Source organism: Cupressus sempervirens, chromosome 8, assembly GCF_028749045.1.
Source record: "Cupressus sempervirens isolate cs-2001-9-10 chromosome 8, ASM2874904v1, whole genome shotgun sequence".
NCBI classification, from domain to species: Eukaryota; Viridiplantae; Streptophyta; class Pinopsida; order Cupressales; family Cupressaceae; genus Cupressus; species Cupressus sempervirens.
In genome coordinates this window covers 393,617,091-393,633,363 of record NC_143125.1, presented here as the reverse complement: position 1 = coordinate 393,633,363, position 16,273 = coordinate 393,617,091, and the positions used below count along the sequence as shown (strand labels likewise).

The window sequence follows — 16,273 nt, the reverse complement described above, 5'->3', positions numbered from 1 at the left end:
AAAAAAACTATCTAACAAAAAATAAAATATTCTTAACTAAATGAAATTGCTTCAAATAACTTTCGTAGACATTTTATGGATGATGTTTTTTTAGATATCTATTTGTTAAAATTAATAAGTGTTAAGACGATGAAATTGTGGTTACAATGAACCTAATAAGATATCACATATAATATTAAATGTGTCATTAAAATATATATTATTCCAGATGTGTCATTAGAATGTATATTGATTAAGTAGATAAATGCTTGTCTCACTTAGAAACATCTCATGGCAAGCCTGTTGTCATCTTAGATATGCCTTGGTCAAGTATGATGGAAAGGACTATCTAAGGACCATAATTAAGGGAGGGCTAGAATTCTAGTTGCTCAAATTAAAATTGGGTCCTATTATTTTAGTTGAAGACACATAGATGGGCAGGTCTCTACAAGAGATTGGAATAAAAAAACTTGTCTTGTGGCACTTCATCTTTGAGTGTGCAACATATGAGGACATTTGTATACAAAATGTCACTTCATCTTTCTATGTGGAGCATATAAAGATATTTGTACACAATAGAAGAGATTTTGAAGATAAACAATCAAAATGAACTATTTAAGAAAACCATACTTAACAAAACTACATACTCAATTAAGATCCACAATAATAATAATAATAAGCAAATAAGAAAAATAACTCAAAATTAGTTTATGATGTTATTATTGATCCAATAAATTGATACTTAAAATGATGTTATTATTGATCCAATAAATTGATACTTAAAATGATGTCATTATTGATTCAATAAATTGATACTTAAAACTCACTCATCACCTTCATCCTCTTTCCCTCCTCCATTGTTTCTTGAGTGTATTTAATTATCTTGGGGTGTCATATGGTGCAACCACACACGTCATGAAGGAAGATAAGTTTTGAAGAGGTTTTTCATATATTGATAATTTATGAGCCGTCTTAAGAGGTGCCATGCAGGCATCCAATCGAAGTTTTCAAATGCAAAGATCTTCTCAGAGCGGTCTTATAATTAAGACTAGTCCTCATTACTTCACCTAAAAGGCTTCGCCAAATAATTTAGAGACAGTTATCAGTTTTATGTTAAAATTTGTGGATCACCCTGTTTCTCCAAATTCAATGATGTGATGACATTTCGGTTGTAACAAGTTAATAACCAAACTGGATCTCAACTATGCTGGATCAAATCTTGCACTACACCAATTGGCCTTGTCAAAATACTGAATTTTGATGAAGTAATTTTCACTGAAATGCTTTTAATTCATTCTGGGTTGGAAAGGGTCCATATCGAAAGGTCTCTGATAATCACTAAAAGTCTCCACTGGTATGTGTTCAAAAATACAGACGTGATGATTGGCTTTTCTCAATGTTTTCAAACAACATGTTATTACTTAAACCTGTGTCAGCGACTTCTCCATGTAAGAGCTTATGCTGCCAGTCTGTTGTGGTTAACTGTTCACAATGCACCCACTGTTCAAATACAGTGGTTTGCCAACTGGGCAGACAAATGCATATGTGTTTGGTGGTTTTGGATGCATCCTATGCTTTCCCATTCCCTGCTCTGAAAGCATGAACTTCATTATTAACTTCAATCCAGCTGCAGCCCGGCATTCTTTTTACGCTCTTGCTCTTCATCAATTTCCTCACATTATCTCTGTCTCCCCATCTTCCGGCAACAGCATAGATATTTGACAGCAGTACATAATGAGCAGAACGTGCAGGGTCCATCTCAAAAAGATGTTTGGCAATATATTCCCCCAACTCTACATTAGCATGGAGTCTGCAGGCACCAAGCAAAGAAACCCAGAGAGTAGGATCAGGTTTACCTGGCACTTTGAGTATCAACTCGCGTGCCTCATCTAGGTGTCCAGCGCGGCCAAGAAGGTCAACCATACAGCTGTAGTGCTCTAGTCCAGGCGTAATCTGGTAGCTTTGGTTCATGCTATGAAAATATTTCCACCCATCATGTACAAGGCCAACATGACAACATGCAGAGAGAAGAGCAATGAAGGTAACGCTGTCTGGTTTTGTGCCTGACTGAAGCATTTGATCGAAGAGTTTGCGGGTATTCTCCACACACCCGTGCATGGCATACCCAAAAATCATAGCATTCCATGAAACCAGCTCTTGTTTATGAATTTTCATGAATACTTTGTATGCCTCCTCTAAACTCCCACATTTGGCATACATGTCCACAAGAGCTGTCTCGACGAAAGCATTACGCTGAAATCCACTCCGAATTATGTCTTGATGCACCTCCTTACCTTGATTAAGAGCTGCTAAGCTGGCACAAGCAGGGAGAAGAGAGGCAAAGGTCCTAGGGTTGGCTTTAAGTCCTTTTACTTGCATTTCTCGGAAAATCTCCAGAGCATTCTCAAAAAACCCATGCTGCACATATCCCCCAATCATTTCACTCCATGAAACCACATTATGCTCCGGCATTTCCCGAAACACCCTGAGAGCTTCATCTACATATCCATTGTACAGACATCCCCCAATTAAGGCATTCCATGAGACTACATTTCGTTGAGGCATTTTGTCAAACACAAGGCGTGCATTCTCCAGGTTTCCACATTTACAATACATGTCGACAAGAGCACTAGCCACGAAGACATCAGAAGCAAATCCACATATAACTACACCCCGATGAAGTCGCTTTCCATATTGCAAGAATCCTAAGTGTGCGCACGCTGGGAGCAGAGTAGCAAAGGTAAACTCGTTGGGCTGCATTCCTTCCAGTTGCATTCTATCAAAGAGCGCCAAAGCCTCCTTACTCATCCCTTGCCGAACATACCCAGATATTATTACCGTCCATGAAACAACAGTTCGTGTAGGCATTTTGTCAAACACCTGACGTGCATCAGCTAAAGCATCCCATTTGGTGTATAGAGATATAAGAAGAGTTTCTGTGGAAACCGGAAGCTTAAAACCAGTTAGAATGATGTGAGAATGGAGCAGTTTGGTTTGTGCGAGGGATTTACATTGTCTCAAGAGAGAATGATAAGTAGCCTCCTCCACCCAGATGTCCTGCGCATCTTTCAACATTCCTTCCTTCTTACACTTCCTTCTTACAACACCATTCGCTCCATTCACATGATTTGGAAAGCAATTGGGAAAACGATGTTCTAATAACATGAATACCGTCTTTCTCATTTCTCATTATTTCTATCTTACTCGACTGGAATCCACATAAATGTTTCGAAAGATAAAACAGTTAATTTTTCAAATCTTATTAACTACATAAACAGAACACAGATCTTTCTCTAATTCTTAACAATTAAATCTTATCAACTGTAAAAAAGTTGTGTTTATTAGTCAATTCTTGACAAATTCCAGAGGCATTGGGTTTAATAGCAGAGTTCTGCAAGGTGCTGAGTTCAAATATTTTCTAATAGGAACTCTAACAGATGATAAATCTTACAAAAGATTAATTTTTGGAAAAATTGACGACATATAATTATTAGTTCCCGCCATTCGGCAGGTAATTCTACCATTCACGCTGTTTTGGCGTTCCCGTGGAAGAAGGATCATCAACTAGCTTATATATATCTCTATATATATTACGCCGAGAGTAATTGTTCTCGAGGGGCTTAGTTTTATTTAATCTCAAAGTTATTTTAATCGTAGTTGGGATTTATGAAAATAAAAATAGGTGCCTCGAGAACGATTACTCTCGGCGTAATATATATAGAGGTATATATAAGCTAGTGGCAGTCGCGGCACAATAGGAAAAATATTTACTTTTTATTTTTTATTTTGATAAGGTTACTATAAAATTATTAATTAATTTTTAATTAAAGTTGTATGAAGTTACTATAAAATTATGGTTCAAAATATTTTTTAAAATTTAATATAAGGAGTTTAATATAGATTAAAAATATATATTTTATTTTTGGGATATTGTAATTTAAAATGTTATAGTCATACATAGATATATGGTTAAGGACAAAGTTACCATTATAGTTAATGTTAACCTTAGGGATAGAATTAGGATTAGGGTTAGCATTAGGGTTAGGGTTGGAGTTAGGGTTAGGGTTTGAGCTATGGTTAAGGTTAGGGATAGAGTTATGTTTATGGTTATTGTTAGAGTTATGGTTACGGTTCAAATAGAGTTATGTTTATGGTTAAGGTTAGGGTTAGAGTTATGGTCATAGTTAAGGTTAGGGTTAGAGTAATGGTTATGGTTATGATTAGGGTTAGTGTTAGGGTTATAGTAAGGCTATGGTTAGGGTTAGGGTTAAGGTTTGAGTCAAGGTTAAGGTTAGAGTTAGGGTTAGGGTTTGAGTTAGGATCAAAATTAAGGTTAGGGTTAGGGTTAGAGTCCAATTATGGTAGAGTCAGATCCAAAGTTAGACTTATGCTCATGGTTAAGGCTAAGGTTAGAGTTATGCTTATAGTTAGGGTTAGGGATAGGGTTAGAGTCCAATTATGGTAGAGTTAGAATTAGGGTTAGAGTTAGGGGTAGAGTTATGTTTATGGTTAAGGTTAGGGTTAGAGTAATGCTCATGGTTAAGGTTAGGGTTAGAGTTATCATTATGGTTAGGGTTAGGGTTATAGTGGGGATAGGGTTAGGGTTAGGGTTTGAGTCAAATATTTTTTTAAATCTAATATAAGGAATTTAATTTAGATTTTAAAATATATTTTTTTTGGGATATTGTAATGTAAAATGTTATAGTCATACGTAGATATATGGTTAGGGACAAAGTTACCGTTACAGTTAATGTTAACTTTAGGGATAGAATTAGGGTTAGGGTTAGCATTAGGGTTAGGGTTGGATTTAGGGTTAGGGTTTGAGCTATGGTTAAGGTCAAGGATAGAATTATGGTTATGGTTATCATTAGAGTTATGGTTAAGGTTCGAATTAGAGTTATGTTTATGGTTAAGGTTAGGGTTAGAGTTATGGTCATGGTTAAGGTTAGGGTTAGAGTTATGGTTATGGTTATGATTAGGGTTAGGGTTATAGTAAGGCTAGGGTTAGGGTTAGGGTTAAGGTTTGAATCAAGGTTAAGGTTAGAGTTAGGGTTAGGGTTTGAGTTAGGATCAAAATTAAGGTTAGGGTTAGGGTTAGTGTCCAATTATGGTAGAGTCAGATCTAGAGTTAGAGTTATGCTCATGGTTAAGGCTAGGGTTAGAGTTATGCTTATAGTTACGGTTAGGGATAGGATTAGAGTCCAATTATGGTAGAGTTAGAATTAAGGTTAGAGTTAGGGGTAGAGTTATGTTTATGGTTAAGGTTAGGGTTAGAGTAATGCTCATGGTTAAGTTTAGGGTTAGAGTTATCATTATGGTTATAATTAGGGTTATAGTGGGGATAGGGTTAGGGTTTGAGTCAAATATTTTTTTGAATTTAATATAAGGAGTTTAATTTAGATTTAAAAAAATATTTTATTTTTGGGATATTGTAATGTAAAATGTTATAGTCATAGGTAGATATATGGTTAGGGACAAAGTTACCATTACATTTAATGTTAACCTTAGGGATAGAATTAGGGTTAGGGTTAGCATTAGAGTTAAGGTTGAAGTTAGGGTTATGGTTTGAGCTATGGTTAAGGTTAGGGATAGAGTTATGGTTATGGTTATTGTTAGAGTTATGGTTAAGGTTCATATTAGAGTTATGTTTATGGTTAAGGTTAGGGTTAGAGTTATGGTCATGGTTAACGTTAGGGTTAGAGTTATGATTATGGTTATGATTAGGGTTAGGGTTATAGCAAGGCTAGGATTAGGGTTAGGGTTAGGGTTTGAATTAAGGTTAAGGTCAGAGTTAGGGTTAGGGTTAGGGTTTGAGTCATGATTAAAATTAAGGTTAGGGTTAGGGTTAGAGTCTAATTATGGTAGAGTTAGATCTAGAGTTAGAGTTATGCTCATGGTTAAGGTTAGGGTTAGAGTTATGCTTATAGTTAGGGTTAGAGTCCAATTATGCTAGAGTTAGAATTAGGGTTAGAGTTAAGAGTAGAGTTATGTTTATGGTCAAGGTTAGGGTTAGAGTAATACTCATGGTTAAGGTTAGGGTTAGAGTTATCATTATGGTTATGGTTAGGGTTATAGTGGGGATAGGGTTAGGTTTAGGGTTAGGGTTTGAGTCAAGGTTAAGGTTAGAGTTATGGTTAGGGTTAAGGTTTGAGATAGGATTAAAGTTAGAGTTAGGGTTATGGTTAGAGTCCAATTATGGTAGAGTTAGATTTAGGGTTAGAGTAAGGGGTAGAGTTATGTTTATGGTAAAGGTTAGTGTTAGTGTTAGGGTTAGGGTTAGGGTTAGGGTTAGAGTTAGAGTTAAGGTCAAGGTTAAGGTTAGAATTAGGGTTAGGGATAGTGTAAAGGTTAGGGTTAGGGTTAGAGTTAGAGTTAGGATTAAAATTAGGGTGAGGGATAGGGTTTGTATTAGAGTTAGGATTAGATTTAGGGTTATTGTTAGGGTTAAGGTTACAATTAGAGCTAGAGTCAGGGTGAGGGCTATACTTAGGGTTAGGGTTAGAGTTAGGGTTAGGTTTAGAATTAGAGTTAGAATTAGGATTAGGGTTAGGGTTAGAATTAGGGTTACAAATATAGTTAGGATTAGAGTTAGGGTTAGGGTAAGGGTAAGAATTAGGGTGAGGGTTAGAATTAGGGTTACAAATACAGTTAGGGTTAGAGTTATAAAAACATTTAGGGTTAGAGTTAGAGTTAGAGTTAGGGTTAGGGTTATATTTAGGGTTAGAAATAAGGTTAGGATTAGAATTAGGGTTAGAGTTAGGGTTAGGGTTACTGTTAGGGTTATGGTTAGCATTAGGGTTAGGGTTACAATTAGAGTTAGAGTTAAAATTAGAGGTAGTGATAGTGTTAGTGTTAGTATAAGAGTTAGAGTTAGAGTTAGATTAAGGGTTAGAATTGGGGACAAGATTAGGGTTAGGGTTAGAATTAGAGTTAGAGTCCCAATTCAAGTTAGAGTTAAAGTTAGAGATAGAGTTGGAGTTAGGGTTAGGGTTAGAGTTACCTAGTTAGAATTAGAGTTAGGGTTATAGTTAGGCTTGGGATTAGGATTTAATTAGGGTTAGGGTTGGAGTTAGAGTTATATATATTATTAAGGTTAGGATTAGGGGTAGGTTTAGAGTTAGAGTTAGGGTTAGGGTGAATGTAGGGGTTAGGGGTACAATTAGAGTTAGAGTTAGAGGTATAGTTAGGGTTAGAATTAGGGATAGGGTTAGAATTAGATATTAAGTTAGAGTTAGGGTAAGAGATAGAGATAGATTTAGGGTTAGAATTAGGGTTAGGATTAGAATGAGCATTAGAGTTAGAGTTATGGTTAGGGTTAGAATTAGTGTTAGGGTTAGGGTTAGGGTTAGGGTGAGAATTAGAGTTATTATTAGAGTTAGAGTTAGGATTAGAGTTATAGTTAGGGTTAAAATTAGGTTAGGGTTAGGGCTAGAATTGGGATTAGGGTTAGAATTAGGATTAGAGTTAGAGATATATAGGTTAGGGTTAAGGGTAGAATTAGAGCTACAGTTAGAGTTAGAGTTAGGATTAGGGTTAGGGTTAGAATTAGGGTTAGAGATTGAGTTAGAGTTAGGGTTAGGGTTGTAATCACCTAAAAATGGTCATCTAGACTATTAGCCCCCTTTTCAACATTTTGGCTAAATTAATTTAATCATTTACCTAAACCAAATTGCTAATAATCAATTTATTTGATTATAACCTATAGTTTGACTATGCTATTCTAAGTTCATTATTTGATTAAAAGAACATGTCCCCTTTTAATTAAATAAAACACCCCATTCTTCTAACCCACTTAAAGTGCACACATAAAGTCTTTTTTCTATTTTACAATTAAAAGAAAAGGCTTTGTGACTTTTGTCTTTTATGACAAGTCAACTTATATTCTATTGGTTGACTTGTGTGTGCACATGGATCACTCCTCTTTTCGAATTCAACTGTTGATCATCCACCATCTTCATCTTGATCTCCACCGTCCATACATCTTTAAAAGGGAGAGAGCTTTCCCCCTCAATCCATCCTCATTTTGAATATTGTTATGCTGCAGGTTTTCTAACAGGTTTCTTTGGAGCTTTGTGGAGAACTTCTATTTCTTGTCTACATTCTCTCATACCATAGCATCTTAGCTTAGCTTTCATTTTTACATGTAGCTTAATCTCACATAGCTTAATAATGGTATTGTAACACTCTCATCCATGCCTAGAATAGCTGCTCTTTTCATATTCATTCTAGCTTAATCTTCATTTGCATTGCATTCTTGAGGAACTCCTTGGGACATTTGCATTCTTGCATCTTGTCTTTGGAACCTCCCATTGCATGGTTTACTAGCAAGAAGAGTATCTCTAAGGCTCATCTAAGAGCCCTTGAACTTGAAATACACTCTCTTGCACTCCGTGGATAGGGAGCTCTAAGCCGGCATCCAAGCATTCCAAACTCATGGAATCGTTTGGATAGAAGGGTTTAGAGTGGGACACTTTCGAGTGTACATTTTGGCGCCCACCGTGGGGCTTGAATTAAGTTTCTAGCTCCATTTTCTTTTATTTTTTATCTCTAGTTTTTTACATCAGCATATTGGATCTAATCAAATGCTTTTGTAGAATTATCACTTTTTTTTTAAAGCAAACCCATAAGTAGATTGGTTTGAAGGCCAAAAACTTAGTTGGTTTAAAGATTTGATCATATCTTTTAAACCGCTTGGATTTTGGTTCTAAATTTTTTTTTGCAAGTTGGGTATGTACTCAAAATGTTTAAGTCCGATTTTTAGAGAATTTTGACCTGATTTTCGGGAGTTATGAGTTTTTCTTTGTTTTTCATAAAATGCCGTTTCTGATCGCAAATCAGCGATTTTTTTAAAAAAACTTACATTTTCAGAAAGGATTTTCAATTCTAATAGGGGTTTTTTCTTTGTGTTTTGAATTTTGAGGTCGTATTAAGGATCAAAAACTCGATTTGAGAAATTTGGCCTGTTTTGACAAAATCAATCTCTAGAGTGCAAATGAAGAGATTTTTTTTAATTTCTTACATTTTTCGAAAGCTCTCTGATTTTTAATAGGAGTCTCTTCTTTTCATTTTTATTTTTGGATACAAAATCATAGTAAACAAGTCCAATCTTGTTGACTAGGTCAAAATCAAAGAGTAAAAATGAGAGCATTTGCGATTAACTTGCACTTTCTTTGCATGCACTTGGTTGGAAGATAAATTGAATTTTTGAGGCCACTCACCACTTTTTATTGCATATTTTTATGTTATTTCATACTAACTTTTGGTGCTAACAAGTTGTGATTACAGGTTGCCATCCTTATCAAAAAAATTCTGAAACATTGCATAAAAAGAACGCATGTCAAAGCTTCAAATGCGCAAGGGCTACTAACATTGTTTGCAGGGCTGCCCAAAGCATAAAAACCCAAAATTTTTTGCTTTTTAGTTTTCATGTGCGGCATATACTAGTTGTTTATTTTTAGGCACATTAAAACTTACAATTGGAATCTTTTGGTGATAGGAGAGTATGCTCTTCACCCTTGTGGTGAATCAGAAATCTTGACTTACCATTTGGTTTCAAGAGTAAGAGGAAATTGAATCTTCTTGGCGTGTTTGGGAGAAAACAATTAGAATAGGAGAGTATGCTCTTCACCCTTGTGGTGAATCAGAAATCTTGACTTTCGAAAGTTGATCCACTCTTTGTGTAGTTAGAATCCTTTAGAGGGTCTGCTCTCGGACAACCTGAGAGGAACGACCCAAGTGGGGACAAGCAGATTACCCGGCTCTTCCAACCCACTATAAACTCAAGGCTACCAAGGACACAAAACTTTGGTAGACGTAGTGTTTGTCTTCGCCTAGTGTGATTGCTTATGAGATTTCGACCATAGGGAGATCACTAGGCAAGAATGCTTAAGGTACTCTTGTGATCGCGAGATCGGTTACTCATCGCAAGGTGAGGTGTCCCGTAATTGGGAGCAAGAGGAACACTATGAAGGGAAGCCCTATCTAAACACCTTAAGTTAGTAACTACCCTTTCTTAGCCGCTCAACTTCTTGGTGCAAGGATTGATCCTAGTGGACTACCCGGATCACCCCAAGATTTTACACTCACCATCTGTGTTCCCTTGGTTGTGCTTATGGCACTTCCATGACAAAGCCAATATCTCTTGTGGGAAACCACTTGGTGTGAGGCAAAGGAGCATCAAGTGTGGGCCAAGTTGTTGAGTAATGAACCGTGACTTCTAGGTAGATATTGCTTGATGTGTTCTCGAATGTGTTAGACTTGTGGAAATCTTTGGAACATACACATGATGATAGTTATATGACTTTCTTTTAAGACCTCAGATATGCTTGTATCATGCAAGGTTGCTTTGTTCCTTGCTTGATTGTTTGAAGACTACTCCATGTGTCACTATCTTTCTTGGAAAGAAATTGCTTTTTGAACATCAAACTTGCTATGGTATCAACTATTGTCAAACTTTGTCAACCAAGTCAAAGCATCAAGCCTTAACATTTTCCTTGTGTTGCTTGCTAAGAGGAGTCTCATCATTTGACTTTTCTTTTATATGTCTCTAGTGCTTAAACATGCTTAAAGTGGCTCTTTGGTCTTAGTGCTCTTGGTCTTTTTGTCTTCATGGTATATGCATGCTTGCTAGTTATCCTTTTGCTAAAATGGTTACCTTGATTTCTTGACTACACTCTTGGGTTAGAGAGTTGTTCACTTGTCACCCCACTTGCTCTATCTATTTGGCTATTTGGGCATCTTGCCTAGCTATTGACTTGATTCATTCATGTCGTAAGTTTCTTGGACATATTGTTTGACAAGTCACTTTAATCTCTCTCTACTATCTTGGCAAGTAAACACTCTACCTCCTATAGTTTCAACATCAAGTTATCTTCTAGGCTCTTTTATGCTTGGCTTTGCATCTACCACTATGGAATTCAAATCTTGTGCTACCAAACCTCAACCAAATCTAGATGATCATGATATCCTTCATGTCACTAAAGAGTTTCAAGATCTATATGTGCAATACAAAGAACTAGAAGAGACAAATGATCTTTCTTACCTTCATCTCTCTAAGCGCATGATAGAAATGAAGTCTAAACTTGAGAAAAGGTTAGAGGAGAAGATTGCATCATTACATGAATCTTCCTTAAGGTCTTTACATGCATATGAGTCACCTTCTTTGAGGTCATCCTCTTCTTCTAGGTATACATGCTCTACTTCAAGACATCAAATGTCTTCATCTTCTAGATCTAAAGATCTCTTTAGAGAACAATCAAGTGATACCTCCTTTAAGCCTATGCTAAAATTTCATGATGGACCTATCTTTGACCAAGATAATGATGAAGACATGAATGCATTCTATTCACTTGAGAAACAACAAAAGGACTCTAGACATACTTTTGAGAGAAATTTTACTCCTTTGGGGAATTCTTATGATGACATTTTGAGAACACTTCTTGGCACCAAGCTCATCATGTTGCTTAAGTCTAGCTCCTATGGAAATCCATTCTTGGATACCTATTGTGCCTATCATCGATCTAATGACCATGCTACTTCTGATTGTATAGAGCTGAAACATAAAATCCAAGATCTCATTGATGATGAGATTGTTGATCTTGGAACCTCTAGTGACTCATGTGTTGAGGATACTTTTCTTGAGCAAGATTACATTAATGAACCTATGTCTAGTAGCAGCTCTATTACATCTTCCACTTCTTCCAATACTCGTGCATCTCCCAACACTTCAAATCTTTCCAACATACCTCCATCAAATAAAGAACCTAATGCTTTCCACATTGACTATGTGTATCCTCAAGGGCTATCTCTAAAAGAAACTCAAGCTAACCTTCATTTGGCTGCAAACCTTTTCCATGCTACCAATCCTAAAAATCCTCAACCTTCATGCACTACTCCATTCACTCTTCATTCTCCCTTGTCCTTAGAAGTGGCTTCATGTCAAGAGGATTCTCAAAAAAAAAAAGCTATAAATGTCAAGAAAGATCAAGATCAAGCACCCTTTCATCTCTTCCAAGATTTTTCCCCTCCATATCCTATATCTTATCCACCTCCTAAGTATGATGAAGATGCCACTTCCATTATCCCCCTTGAGCTTACTGAAAATTATGAGAAAAGTTCTCTTCCTATGCTATCCAAAGCTACTTGTCAAGATCAAAGTGTCCCCTTGTGTTCTACTTCTCCATATCCACTTCAAAATTGTGCTCAAGCTTCAAGTGTTTCTATTAAAAATGTTGTTCCTATCAAAGGTACTCATGAGTCTATTGATGGCTTTGATCATGTTGCTCACTCTAAAGATGTTGATATCCCTTCCCACTATCCCTTTGCATCTTCTAAATCTATCCTTGGTCCTTATCCATCTAAGCTAAAGCATTCAAACCTTCCATCCATATTGGGGCCTTATGTTCCTCCATCTCCTACATTCACTCCTAGCTCATCCCCTAGCTCTCCTATATTACCTCAAGATCAACAAAGACACTCATCCTTGATGACTTTTCACCCATCTATACATCTAAACTAGTCATATCATCCTTATTTATCCACAAATCCCAATTCCTTTGGAAGTGAGAATAAACATAAGAATCCATTGAAAAAGAAAGATCACTATGTCCCATCTAATCGACATGTGAATGCTAAGAAGGAAAATGCACAAAAGAGACTACAAAGGTCCACTATTAAGAGAGCTAAATCAAAGAAAATGTGGGTTCCTAAATCCATCATTGAAGAAATGCACTCTCAAGTACCCAAAGAACGAGGAAAATCTAAAGCTATATGGATTCCCAAGTCTCTTTTAAAAGACTTGAATACTGAAAATACTTCAAAGTTGACATTCAAGCTTCCAAAGGCTTCCATTCCATCTTCTTCCAAAAATCTTTCTAAAAATATTCCAAAGCCTTCCACTCCAATTTTTTCCAAATCTTTTCTACCACCTCATACATCTAAATCTAAAACTATTTCATCCATGATTCTTCCATCATTCCAATACCCTTCAAGGTGTGTGTCAATGTTGATCTTGTCCAATATTAGCTACCCACATGAAATCCTCTAAAGCTTACACCTCCTTTCTATACATGAACTCTTATCCTCCATATATTCTTCCTACTACCATTTCCCTTTCATCACCCTATCAACATCTTTGAGTATACCTTTATATGGTCTTGGCTTATCATGGCTTATCTTTCCTGTAGGAGCACTATCTAAATTCAAAAAGATTGAGCTCTTTCTATAAATTCAAAAAAAAAAAAAAAAATTGAAAAAAAGAAAAAAAAAATGTGCCTTGGTGAAAACTACTTCTTGTGGCACCTTGGTAGCAAAAGTAAAGAGAAATAAATGCATCTTATGGTGAAAACTACTTCTTGTGGCACCTTGGATAAGTACCATGATGAAAACCTGGCAAACAGGCGTCATGCGTAATTCTTCCATCATCCATTTATCCCCTCTTCTATCTTTGATCTTGACAATGTTGAACTATCTTTGCATATTGGCAATCTTATCCATCAGATTTTCTATTGTGCTCTCCCATTCACTCATAGCCTCTATCTTGAGCTTTATTCTTATTGCTCTATCCCATTGCTATACTATCTAGTTGACCCCTTGGTCTTGATCATAATAAATGAAACATGGTTCTCATAGGTCTCTTGACATGGCTACTCTTTTGGACTACACACTTCATGCTATCTCACTTGTTGGCGCCATTGCTTATCCAAAACATGCTTCATATGACTATTTCACCTCTTTCCCTAGCTTGGGTACTCTTGAGGAGTCAGTCCTTGAGGATCACTTTCACTTGCTTCACATTCCTTTCTTATGCATCTTTGCTTATCTATCAGCTTGTTTCTCCATCGTGTCCTATACCTTACTAGACATTGGGAGAAAATGATGTGATCTTGCTTAAGAACTAGTAATCTCTAAATTATTCTAAAAAATCCTAAAAATTAGAAAATGTCCTGAAAAAAAGATCTTCTTAGTGAAAACCTAGCAATAGGCACTTTGGTGTATCATAAAATAAAATTTAAAAAAAATTTAAAAAATTAAAAAAATTGAAAAAAAGTCTTGAAAAAAATCTGTCAAGTGGTGAAAACCTGAAAACAAGCACTACTTGAGACCGTTGCACCTATGTCTATCTGTCTCAATCATCCACTTCATTACACATTTCCTAGCTTGGAATTTTTTCTTGTCCTCATCTTGGGGGCACAACTGCTTAGCCTATTGAGGTATTCTTGTGCATTAGGGTTTCTTTGACAACTCACAAAACAATGTTTCTCAACACTACCCCCACCCACTTTGACATCAAGTGTTTTTCAACACTTTACAGATAGTTTACCTACGGTCTCCGATGTCGCGATATTTCTCACTATCAAAATCAAGTCTTGAAGAAATGGCCAAGTGACTTACACACACGAACTTTAACACTTAAACGACTGAGCTATGCTGACATTTATCTACTTTGTGTGCTGTCTATGATGATTTCTTTGCCATGTATTCCCTCCCTAATAGTCTTTCAAGGATGTCATTGACTAGAAGACTGGGGGCATGGGACATATTTTCTTGATTTCTGCTTGTGGGTATACTTTTGTTTGTCTATAGTGTTGTAAGCATTCATGCTTGTCCTATTCAACACGTTGACTTACAAATGTATCATCCTTGACTGTTTCGCAAGATTGCACTTGGGGTTTATCCTGGCACTTATGCCTTGATATAGGTGTAGTCTTGCTAAATTAAACTTAGGGAATCTAATCACGTAGTTATCTTGACTTACATGTCTCTAATTCTTAGATTGGATTTCCACATACATATCTGATATCGATCATATTCATATCCTCATAGTTATACTAGTGATGGTTGTATGATCTCATGATGTCCCTAATAAATGCTCAATGATGAAATTAAGAGTCTAAATGTTATGCGCTTCTTGTTGGTAAACCACTTTGCATGTTAGCTTGCATTTTAGGTTCATTTTCTAGCTTAGTCTTGCATTCTTGCATATGGGGAGAGCTCTCTTTCTTCATCTTTTTGTGGACATATCAGCTAACTCCTTTCATATATTTCTTTACTTTCTTCTTGTTCATGTCTTTTCACCTTCTTAATCTTTCGCTTCATCTCTTTTCTATCTTGTCATCACATTATATAAAGTTTTGACCTCTTAAATAATTTTGACGTCCTAGATTCATTTTCGGGATCGAAATCCAAATTCGAGTTCATCTTAATGGTCAAAATTGTCTTTTAAAATTCTACTTTCTTCTGAGCAGTTAGCTGACCTTTTGAGGTCTAATCTCTGAATCATCACTGGGGCATCTTCATTTCTTCATGTCTTCATCATTTCCATACTTCATATCTACTTAAATTCACTATTTCATGTCTAAAATCACCTTTCTACTCATTTTGACCTTATTTTTATGCTATATCCTTCAAGGTCAACTCTAGTCAAACTGGGGCATTTTATCAAATTTTTTATATAGTCATTCTTGGGTTCTAATCATCTATCTGTCATCTTGAACATTGCTATATTCTAATTTTTTCATGTCTAGCCAGTTTCTACATTCCCTTACCTCATTTCAATTTCGATCCCGAGGGGGCAGAAATACTCTATCACTGCTTAGGAGCATTTGTTTGATCTTCTCACTTGTTCTCGATCTATCTACTTTGCTAAGTGTTAGCATTCTTCTTGAATTCTAACATCATCTTTTCCTAGTGTTCAGTACTACCACTATCAGGCTGTACATTTAGGACTTGCTATCTTTTTCTACATTTCATTCTTCAAAATCAGATATCTATATCTACCACTGCCTACTTGGCTTTCTATTTTCTTTGATATAATGTGTTCCCAGATCGATCACACATTAGTCAAAGAGGGGCAAATGTAATCACCTAAAAATGGTCATCTAGACTATTAGCCCCCTTTTCAACATTTTGGCTAAATTAATTTAATCATTTACCTAGACCAAATTGCTAATAATCAATTTATTTGATTATAACCTATAGTTTGACTATGCTATTCTAAGTTCATTATTTGATTAAAAGAACATGTCCCCTTTTAATTAAATAAAACACCCCATTCTTCTAACCCACTTAAAGTGCACACATAAAGTCCTTTTTCTATTTTACAATTAAAAGAAAAGGCTTTGTGACTTTTGTCTTATATGACAAGTCAACTTATATTCTATTGGTTGACTTGTGTGTGCACATGGATCACTCCTCTTTTCGAATTCAACCGTTGATCATCCACCATCTTCATCTTGATCTCCACCGTCCATACATCTTTAAAAGGGAGAGAGCTTTCCCCCTCAATCCATCCTCA

General features: G+C 36.0%; 1 pseudogene; it reads right to left on the bottom strand.

Moving 5' to 3' along the window:
• Positions 1 to 1,548: 1,548 nt before the first annotated feature.
• LOC149542943 (pentatricopeptide repeat-containing protein At2g13600 pseudogene) lies at positions 1,549 to 3,162 on the bottom strand (annotated as a pseudogene).
• Between the last annotated feature and the right edge of the window lie 13,111 nt (positions 3,163 to 16,273).